Source organism: Cebus imitator, unplaced genomic scaffold (genome assembly GCF_001604975.1).
Source record: "Cebus imitator isolate Cc_AM_T3 unplaced genomic scaffold, Cebus_imitator-1.0 Scaffold390, whole genome shotgun sequence".
NCBI classification, from domain to species: Eukaryota; Metazoa; Chordata; class Mammalia; order Primates; family Cebidae; genus Cebus; species Cebus imitator.
Window position 1 is genome coordinate 2,034,722 of NW_016107705.1, and position 10,681 is coordinate 2,045,402.

General features: G+C 43.3%; 1 protein-coding gene across 1 annotated transcript in view; it reads left to right on the plus strand.

Moving 5' to 3' along the window:
* The window catches only part of LOC108289072 (wiskott-Aldrich syndrome protein homolog 1-like), a 30,177-nt gene that overhangs the window by 4,053 nt on the left and 15,443 nt on the right, over window positions 1–10,681 (plus strand). The window lies entirely within an intron of this gene.

Below are 10,681 nucleotides of genomic sequence, written 5' to 3' on the forward strand. Positions count from 1 at the left end.
TGTGTCTTTATCTTCAGGCCTCAGTGGTTTTTGTGTTTTTCTTCGTTGTTGTTTTTTTGTCTGAGATGGAGTCTCGCTCTGTCGCCCAGGCTGGAGTGCAGTGGCGCGATCCCTGCTCATTGCAACCTCCGCCTCTGGGTTCAAGCGATTCTCATGCCTCAGCCTCCCAAATAGCTGGGATTACAGGCGCATGCCACCATGCCTGGCTAATTTTTATATTTTTAGTAGAGACGAGATTTTGCCATGTTCTCCAGGCTGGTCTGGAAACTCCTGACCTCAGGTGATCCGCCCACCTTGGCTTCCCAAAGTGCTGGAATTACAGGCGTGAGCCACCGCTTGGCCAAGGCCTCAGTGTTAATTTCTCCTCTGTGATGTCTCCTCCTATGTAATAGAGTGTCGTCTCCTCCTCCTCCTCTTCCATCCTCCTCTTCGCACTCCTTCTCCTCCTCTTTCCCCTTCCTCCTCCCCCTTCCTACTCCTTCTCCCCTCTCCCCCTCTCCTCCTTCCCCCCCTCCTCCCCCGCCTTCTCGTCTTTCCCTCTTCCCTCTTCATTCTCCTATTTAAGGCCTAGAATTGTGAATCTCTGAAAGGACATGCCCGTGTCCTTCTGTATTCCTGAGTTTATTTTAGAATGATGACTGCATATCTCAGGGTGTATATTCCTTCTGTGTGCTTTCTAGGGCCGGTGTGCGGTGTGTGTGTGAGTGTGTATTTAAATCTCTAAGCCCATGTTTATGTGTTTTCTTATGCCTGTATTTTTTTGATTTTTCAAGGATACCTTGCGTTCTGTTAGTCCTGGAGGCCAAGGCTGAATGGGTTTAGCTCTGTGCCCCTCCAATGACTTCAAAGAATGCCCAAAGTCTCTCGAGCTTGCGTGTGTGCACACACAGACACACACAGAGTAGGAATCCTTTACCTAGGGGACAGAGATTTTTGATGTTTTTGGTTGAGTCAAACCATTCCCCAAAGGCATTCATTACGCCAGGGGTTTCCATGGTGACATAAGTCAAGTAAAATATTAATGGACTCCTTGGCTATTTTGCTCTAAGGAATGCCATGGTCTACAGCCCAAACAACTTGGTTAGACCATTTCTAGATCACTGTGCCCATTGGCTGTTGCCAATGATACTGGTTGAACGTGATCATTAGTTATTTTAAAGGTGGCTGTAGAACAGAATGTAATTAAGGAAGTATAGTCTCTTCTTTAATAGGGTCCGGAACAGCTGTATGTTCAAAGAGTGTGCTACTCTGCTGTGTTACTCTGAGGGATTAAGTCTTAGACAGTTGAGCAGCTTTTAGCCTACTCTAAGCTGCATGGAGTGTATGGGAAACAATAGGAAAAATTGGGATTAGGCTTCAGGTGTAGAATGGCAGGCCTAGCATGTGTCATAGGCCCAGCAAAGGAATAAGAACTGGGAGTACAGAAAGGCAAAAAGTTTAAACTGGGACTGGCTTTACTTCTAGGCTGGAATACATAATTCATTCGCAGGTTTGAGAGGGCCTTTGATTTATAACGTCTGAGCAAAGTCAGTACACTTCTGATCTAGGGCAGAAGTTGTTGACCTCCGGGCCAGGTGTGGTGGCTCACTCCTGTAATCCGAGCACTTTGGGAGGCAGTGGCTGGCAGATCACCTGAGGTCAGGAATTTGAAGCCAGCCTGGCCGACATGCTGAAACCCTGTCTCTACTGAAAATACAAAAATTGGCCGCCTGTGGTGGTAGGCACCTATATTCCCAGCTACTTGGGAGGCTGAGGCAGGAGAATTGCTTGAATGCAGGAGGCAGAAGTTGCAGTGAGCTGAGATTGCGCCACTATACTCCAGCCGGGGTGACAGAGTGAGACTCCTTCTAAAAAAAAAGTTGTTGACCTCTGGCATATTTCATGCTGCCTCCTGGGGGTGGGCAGTGGGGTCAGAGGTGCCGGAGCTGCCTCCTGAACCAGCCTGGCTTTTCTTTCTGCTTCTCTCCAGCTTCCGTTGGTTCTCCTAGATTACAGCTGTCTCTCCTCTGTGTTTCTCGCTCGCTCTCTCTTTTCTCTGAACCTCAGCTCTCATCAACTCAACCACCTCTTGTTCTGCCAGCTCTCACCTGTCAGCATTTTGGTTCCTGAAGTCACCACCCTTGAGTCTTATGCGCTTGTCTAGAGAGTTAAGCATAAAAGGCTTTTCCTGATTTTTCAACTAGTAGGAAAGTTACAACCAATCAGTTTGGGAGTTTGCTGTTCCCATCAAGCCTGTTCCTGTCTGCAGGGTGTGTTTGCATGTGGAGGCCACTCTAGCTCTCCCAGATTTTCTTCCCTTCACTTTTCAGGCTATGGCTCTTGGCATTTTATTTTTTTTCTAATCCATGTCTTAGTGCTTGGTCTTGGTGACTGGGTTTCTTAATCATGCCTGTCATCCCATCCGGAGATTTTGATATTTCATTTGGATCTGTATTTCCTCTATAAAGGCCTAGAGAGGAGAATGATGCACTAGAAAGAGAATGAAATTTAGATTCAGATAGGGGTAGATTTGAATCCTGCCTTCCGTTTACTTAATGTGAAATCTTGGGCATATTAATCTTCGGTGCTTTCTCTGAATCTTCGTACGCTTCATTTCTCTAATGTCTTAAATGGGGATAATAATATTTAATAATACCTACGTCACTGGATTGTTGTGGTGATTCCATAATATAATATACAGAAATCACCTTAGTGTAAGTACCCGATGGAAGTTGGGATGACTTTAATTGGCGATAATACCTTTAAGATCAAGTTATGAGGCTGGGGAGAGGCAGGGAACAATCCTGTGTAGTTCTCGGTATCAGGACTAAGGGAGTTATGGTGACTTTTTTTGAAGCAGGAACTCATCAGTGTTACCCCTGGGGCTGTCATTGTCCTGACTAGATGCTGTCATGGTGCCACCAACCCACATTACTGGCTGCATTGTTCCCACGTGGTGAACTCTCTCTGACTCGCAGCTGGTCCGGTGCTAGTTCTTGGAACACTCCTAAGGTCTTTCTGTCTCTGCTTTTTCCTGATCTTGTGACCCAGCATTGAACCTTTCGAACTGATTTTGAATTCAGTTCTTCTCTTAATGGGGCTCATTGTGGTCTCTCCATTAGTCTCCGTTGAAGTCAGACTGGCTTGGCCGCTATAGTTTTTAGCTATCCTCTTCTATTCTGTTTTTTTTTTGTTGTTTTTTGTCTTTTTTTTTTTTTGAGATGGAGTCTCACTCTGTCCAACCCAGGCTGGAGTGCAGTGGCATGATCTCGACTCACTGCAACCTTCACCTCCCGGGTTCAAATGATTTTCCTGCGTCAGCCTCCCCAGTAGCTGGGATTACAGGTATGTGCCACCACGCCCGGCTAATTTTGTATTTTTAGTAGAGATGGGGTTTCACTGTATTGGCCTGGCTCGTCTCAAACTATTGACCTCAGGTGATTGGGATTACAGGTGTGCGCCACCACGCCCAGCCTGTCCTCTTCTATTCTGATGAGCATAGTTTTCTTTTCTATACCTACTTGGTTTTCCCTTCTTTATTTTCTCAACTTTTGCACATTGATTGGCATGAGCCTAAATTTAGTACCATTCAAGGCATACATACTAATTGCTTCATTCATTTTTTCTTTTATTCATTTACTCAGTATGCATTCTTAGAAATCAGATATACAAAGACAAGGTCTCTGCTTCCAAGAAGCTCTCAGTCTGATTGAGGAGAGAAACAGGTAGCAAATAATGACAGCAGAGCCTGATAAGTGTTGTTATGTTGAGATGGACACAAACTACAATAGAAGCATGAAGGAGAGAGTAGGTGCTACTGCTTGGGGAATCAGAGAAGCATGAATGAATAAGGTGGGTTTTTTTTTTTTTTTTTTTGAGACAGGGTCTCACTGTGTCACCTAGACTGGAGTGCAGTGGTGTGATCACGGCTCACAACAGCCTCAAACTCCTGGGCTCAAGTGATCCTCCCACCTCAGCCTTCTGGGTAGCTGGGGCTACAGAGATGCACTACCATGCACACTTGGCTAATTTTTGGTATATTTTGTACAGACAGAGTTTTGTCGTTTACTCAGGCTGGTCTTGAACTCCTTGACTCAAGCAATTCACTCACCTCAGCCTCCCAAAGTGCTGGGATTACAGGCGTGAGCCAGTGCACCCAGCTAAGGTGAGATTTGAATTGACTTGTCTTTAAAAATACTCTGTTACCTGGTATAGAAGAAGATATAGGAAAAGCATACCACCAGCAGAAGTGAAATATGCAGAAATACAAGCCTGAGTGCCCTCTGTTCAGGGATGTGCAAATGGTGTGGGTTTAACATGAGATGTGGTGAAGAAATGACAGAGAATGAAGTTGGAAAGGTAGTAGGGCAGCCAAATCGTGAAAGGCCTCGTAGGCCATTCATGCTATTGAGTTTGGGCTTTATTTTTCTGGGGATGGGCCTCCTTGGAAGGATTTCAAGCAAAAGCATGATGAGATCAGATTATAAGGTTGGATTAAAAAGAAAAAGCTCTGGGGGCAACGTAGAGAATGGACTGGCGTGGGTAGTGAAGTGGAGAGGCGAGGGAGGCAATCAGATTGGTGGTGTAGCAATTAGAGGGATATGGTAGTCATGTAGGTAAGAAAAGACACCTTGAATGAATGCAGGGGCAATGGGAAAATGAGACTGGGAATGGATTTTAGTTTTGTGCTGACTCTGTTTTTTGAAGATAAAATGATTAAGTCAGAGTTTATGAATTGGCTGTTGGAGGTGCATAAAATGATGTGCTCTCTGAGTGCTTACTCTGTTCCTGAGAGAACTCCTCAAGTTCTGCTCTTGCTTTTGTAGGGCCTGCCTCTCGAGCTCTGTATTTTATTCAGAGAAAGAAGCTTAACTATTAATACTCTGCTGCTTGCTTTGAATTTGCATTTCACAGCCCAGCCCTTTCTTTTTCAATGTTGCTACTTTGCTTTCAAGATTTAGTGGCCTGCCGGCTAAATAGACTATTAAAGAGCCTTGCCTAGGAGTTTAGCCACAGCTGTCATCATTTGTGTCCAGGAGCCATGGGCTTCAGCTTGCCTGGTTTAGTTGGGACTACCTATTTTTTTTTTTTTTTTTTAAATCAGTAGCGGTAAGAGTGGTAAGGTGGGTAGTTCTGGGAAGGGTTACTGAGGAAATGGTCTCTTTTACTTGGAAAAAGAATGTTTCTATTAACTCAAACATTTAGAAACTCACTCATTCTCAAAGATGTTAAGTCATGGGTATAGGAAAAGGATGGGAGTTTAAGAAGTGAAAGACACCACCTTGACATGAATGAATGAATGAATGGTGAATTTTTAATAATGCACAATTGTGTTCACTTGTGAATTATGAATAATGTATATAACAACTAAGTGTGCAGAGGGTCTCAATGTATAGTTTGTGTATGCGAGGGCAATCTGGCTGCGACATATGTCACACCATAGATCAAAGTGTAGTTTGTGGTACCCTTGCATTGGAGTCCCCAGTTTGCTTTGTGGATCATTCTTATGCACAGTAAAACTTAGGACTCACAGGGTTCCAGATTATACAGAAGCAAGAAGTGCAGTGGGCTGCAATGCCTGCTTTAAGGATATTAGGGAAACAAGAAAAGAAACTTTTGTGCCAGGCCACCGGGTATAAAGTTTTATGACCTGAGGATGGAAGGAAATTAGAAACAGGGATTGTAAGGCCAACAGGGAGAAAGCAGAGCAAGTTTTCAACAACTTCTGTAAACAGTACATGTGATCAGTTGTTGTATGTTAACACTGGACATGCATGTGTGATGTAATTTTTGAAGTTATGAAAGTGTAAGCAATCTTTTGTTCAAAGTTTACCCCTGGATGCTGTGGGCAATGAGCTATGGGCCTGGTGCAATGAAGAAGTAAATTACTGCACAGCACTGTGCCTCAGGCCAGGAGCTCTTCACATCCTTTAGAGCTTGATTAAGAGATGCTGTGTTAGCGAGCAAAGGTCACTGGGAGTCTTTGGGTTAATTTTTTTTTTAACCCATATATTCTTGTAGTTCATTGAACTTCTTTAAGGGGAGGAAAGCCCAACTTGGGATCAATAAATGGTATAGTAAATATTTGTTTGAGTTCTAAAATGGACTATTATTTTAAAGAGTTGATTAGCAAAGTTTAAAATACTTGATATCCTTCATGGTTTGTGTCCGTGGGAGGTGTTTGGTGGAATAGTCCGGTAAGGAGAGAGGGAAAGAGTGCCATTACCTTAAAAAAGAATAGTCCTGATCAGGCCTGTAATCCCAGCACTTTGGGAGGCTGAGGTGGGCGGATCACCTGAGGTCAGGAGTTCAAGATCAGCCTGGCCAACGTGGTGAAACCCTGTCTCTACTAAAAACAAACAAACAAAAATTAGCCAGGCACAGTGGCTCATGCCTGTAATCCCGGCACTTTGGGAGGCCAAAGTGGGTGGATCACCTGAAGTCAGGAGTTCAAGAACAGCCTGGCCAACATGGCAAAACCCCGTCTTTACTAAAAGAAATACAAAAATTAGCTGGCACAAATGGCTTGCACCTGTAATCCCAGCTACTCCAGAGGCTGAGGCAGGAGAATCACTTGAACCCAGGAGGTGGAGATTGCCATGAACTGAGATTGCTCCATTGCACTCCAGCCTGGACAACAGAGCAAGACTCTGTCTCAAAAACAAAAACAAAAAGAATAGCCCCTTACGAGTTCTGCTGGGTTCTTTGAGATGAGCAGGCTGCCTATCCTGATGTCAAGGAGCTCCCAGCCTAATAGAGGTGACAGATGAACAACAATGAAGAAGTGCAGTGCATTTCATGCTAGAGGTGCCATGGAGTTTGGAGGAGGAATAGATTATCTTGCTGGTGAGTTTGTAAACCAGTGCCAAAGTGATGATGCCTCTGTGTGATGTTAATAGGTCAGTAGTTATGCCCACACTCTTCTTAAGTCTCTGGACTAGAGGCTCATATTTCTCGAATCTCCTATGCAAAGACATTTTTAACTTGAGTGCATATGTCAGAGAAAAATATGTATGCTTTCTAATATCATTCAATTGAACATCTCCAAAATGTCTGGTAAATAATGTCTGAGAATACCCAGGTCTTGCTGGAGGCTGGTTATAGCTATGGCAGGGTGCTGCAGTCATGAAGAGACAGTGGGTCCTTGCCTGCCTGCCCTATAGTGTGTATCCCGTAAAAGTGCCGTTATTCAAGTTGTCTTGCTTTTAGGCTTTTGAAATGTTTGGATTTGGGATGTTTTAGAAATTTCCCTGTCCAAAATTTTTGGAAGATAGGGATGGGGATAGGGATGATAACTGTTCTTTTTTTTTTTTTTTGAGACAGGGTCTCGCTTTGTTGCCCATACTGGAGTGCAGTGGTGTGATCATGGCTTACTGCAGTCTCTACCTCCCAGGCTCAAATGATCCTCCCACCGCAGCCTCCCGAGTAGCTAGGACTGCAGGTGCATGCCGTCATGTCTGGCTCATTTTTGAACTGTTTTGTAGAGACAGTAGTCCCCACTTTGTTGCACAGGCTGGTCTCAAACTCCTGGGCTCAAGTGATCCACCTGCCTCAGTCTCCCAAAGTGCTGGCAGGATTACAGGTGTGAGCCACAGCGCTCAGCCAATTCCTGTTCTTAAAGAGACTATAACCAGCAAAGTTCATTCAGTGGAGTTCTGGCTCTACTATAATGGTTACTGGAAAGACGTCCTGATCCCAACCCCAAGAGAGTGTTCATGGACCTCGCACAAGAAAGAATTCGGTGTGAGCCTGTAAAGTGAAAGTAAGTTTATTAAGAAAGCAAAGGAATAAAAGAATGGCTACTCCACAGACAGAGCAGCAGGATGGACTGTTCGACTAAGTATACTTATAGTTATTTCTTCATCATGTACTAAACAAGGGGTGGATTATTCATGAGTGTTCCAAGAAAGGGGCAGGCAGTTCCCAGAACTGAGAGTTTATCTCTACTTTAGACCATATAGGGTAACTTACAGACACTGCCTGGCATTTGTAAGCTGTCATGGCATTGGCAGGAGTGTCTTTAGCATGCTAATGTATTATAAGTCGCATATAATGAGCAGAAAGGATGACCAGAGAGGTCACTTCCATCACTATTTTGGATTTAGTGGGTTTTGGCTGGTGTCTTTACTGTATTCTGTTTTATCAGCAAGGTCTTTGTGACCTGTATCTTGTGCCGACCTCCTATCTCATTCTGTGACTGAGGCCATCTAACCTCCTGGGAATGTAGCCCAGTAGGTCTCAGCTTTATTTTACCAAGTCCCTATTTATGAAGGAGCCACTCTGGTTTGAATGCCTCTGATACAATGGCTTCTAAGCCTGGCAAATCAGCAAAGTTTCCTTTAAAAAAATCTGTCTGTCTATCTAGGTATCTGTCTATTTATCTGTCTATCTTTGAGACAGGGTCTTGCTATTTCACTTAGGCTGGAGTGCAGTGGTGTGATCATAGCTCACTGCAGCCTTGAACTCTTGGGCTCAAGCTTGATCCTCTCACCTCAGCCTCTTGGTAGCTGAGACTGAAGGTACACACCACCATTCCCAACGAATTTTAAAATTTTCTGTAGAGATGGGGGTTTCACTACTCTCTATTTTTCCCAGACTGATTTTGAACTCCTGGCCTCAAGTGACCCTCCTCCCTTGGCTTCCCTAGGTGCTGGGATTACAGGGGCATGAGCCACTGGGCCTGACTGTTGTTTATTGCTGTAGTTCTTTAGCAAAGGCTTTCATCATAATCATTTGATCAGCATTTTGAATCTGCTATTGCCCTAAATGCATGGAATTTTAATTCTGTGCGTTTGGGGTCAAGCAGAACTATAGGTCTTTGCTGATTTGGATGCATAATAATAGTGAAAACTCTGACTCATGGCAATGATTTTTAAATATCTTTTATCCTACCCCTGTCAATAAAAGATTTTTGAGCAGTCATTCCCCAATATATGGATTTTTAAATTTATTTATGAATTATATATGTGTACTTCTGTTTGATGTGCAAACACAGATGTTTTTTAAAAATGAGGTAAAAATAAACATCATTGACAGTTCTAATATTTTTATCTCCGTCCCCTAGTGGATACACTGAGGATCCCACTGTGTAGCACACTGAAAGAACAGGGCCAGTGGTTCTTTAATTGGACCCCAACTCTTATTTAGATGCTACTGTCATAGGTAGCTGTCTGAAACAAAATCACCAGTTCCCACCCCAACCAAAGCACTCCTACTCCATTCCTTAATTTATGCAGTAATTCAACACATGTATAGGTTTAGCAGACATGATCCAAAAATCCAAAATCCAAAGTGCTCCAAATTGTGAAATATAATACTCAAAGGAAGTGTTCATTAGAACATTTGACATTTAGGATTTTTGGATTTGGGACACTCAGCTGGCCTGCCAGTATTCTCAAATCCAAAAAAATCCCAAATCCCAAACACTTGTGGTCCCAGGCATTTCAGATAAGGGACAATATTGTGCAAAGTGTTGAATGAGGGACTGGTGATATAGTGAGATCAAGGACCCAGATTATGCCAGCATAAACATTAAACAGTTGATTACTTAATATTACATTACTATAATTTTGATGTTTGCTAAAAAGTGTGAACTCAAAACTATCTGAGACAAGTCTCAAAGAAAGTTTAGAAAGTTTATTTTGCCAAACTTAAGGAGGCACCCAAGACACGGTCTCAGGAGGTCCCAATGACATGTGCCCAAGGTTGTCAGGGTACAGCTTGCTTTTATACATTTTGGAGAGACATAATATATCAATCAATGCATTTAAGATTTACATTGGTTCAATCTGGAAGAGTGGGACAATTTGAGGCTGGTGGTAGGAGGGCTTGCAGGTTATAGGTAGATTTATAAATTTTCCGATTGGCAGTTGGTGGAAAGAATTATTATGAATGGAAAGGAATGTCTGGGATATGTTAAGAGGTCATGGAGACCAAGGTTTTATCATGTAGATGAAGCTTCCAAGTAGCAGGTTTCAGAGAGAATAGATGGTAAATGTTTTGTATCAGACCTTAGGTTTGTATTGATGTTAATACTGGTTGGCTTCTCCTGAATTCCAAAAAAAGAGGAGGATGTAATGAGGCATGTCTGAGCCCCGCTTCCATCATAGCCTGAAACAGTTTTTCAGCTTAACTTTGGAATGCCATTGGCCTAGAGTAGGGGTCGTTTCAGATGGTTGGGATTATTTTTGATTTCTGAAAGAATATCTATATAACCTGAGAATGACCTCTTATGGAGGGTTTGAGAAATCTGTAATTTGGCAGCAGGAGGGTCATTGAAGCAAAGCTAGAGTGTTTCAGATCTAGAGGACAGAGGTGGAAATACCACAGCACAAGATGCAACTGAAGATGTGAGCAGAGACCAGGGATCATGTGGGCTTAGTAGACCATATTAAGGAATTTAATCTTTATTTTGAGGGTAAGGTAATCCACTGAAGGATCTAAGGGAGAGTGACAGGGCCAGATCTGCATCTCAAAAGATCACTTAAATGTGCAGCAAGTTGTATCAATTCTTTCCCTTCTTTTTCCTTTTCTTTTTGAGATAGAGTCTCATTCTGTCATCCAAGCTGGAGTGCAATGACGTGATCATGGCTCACCGCCACCTCAACCTCCTGGGCTGAAGCCATCCTTCTACCTTGGTGCCCCAAGTAGCTGGGACTACAGGTAGGCACCACCATACCTGGCTCATTTTAAAATTTTTTTT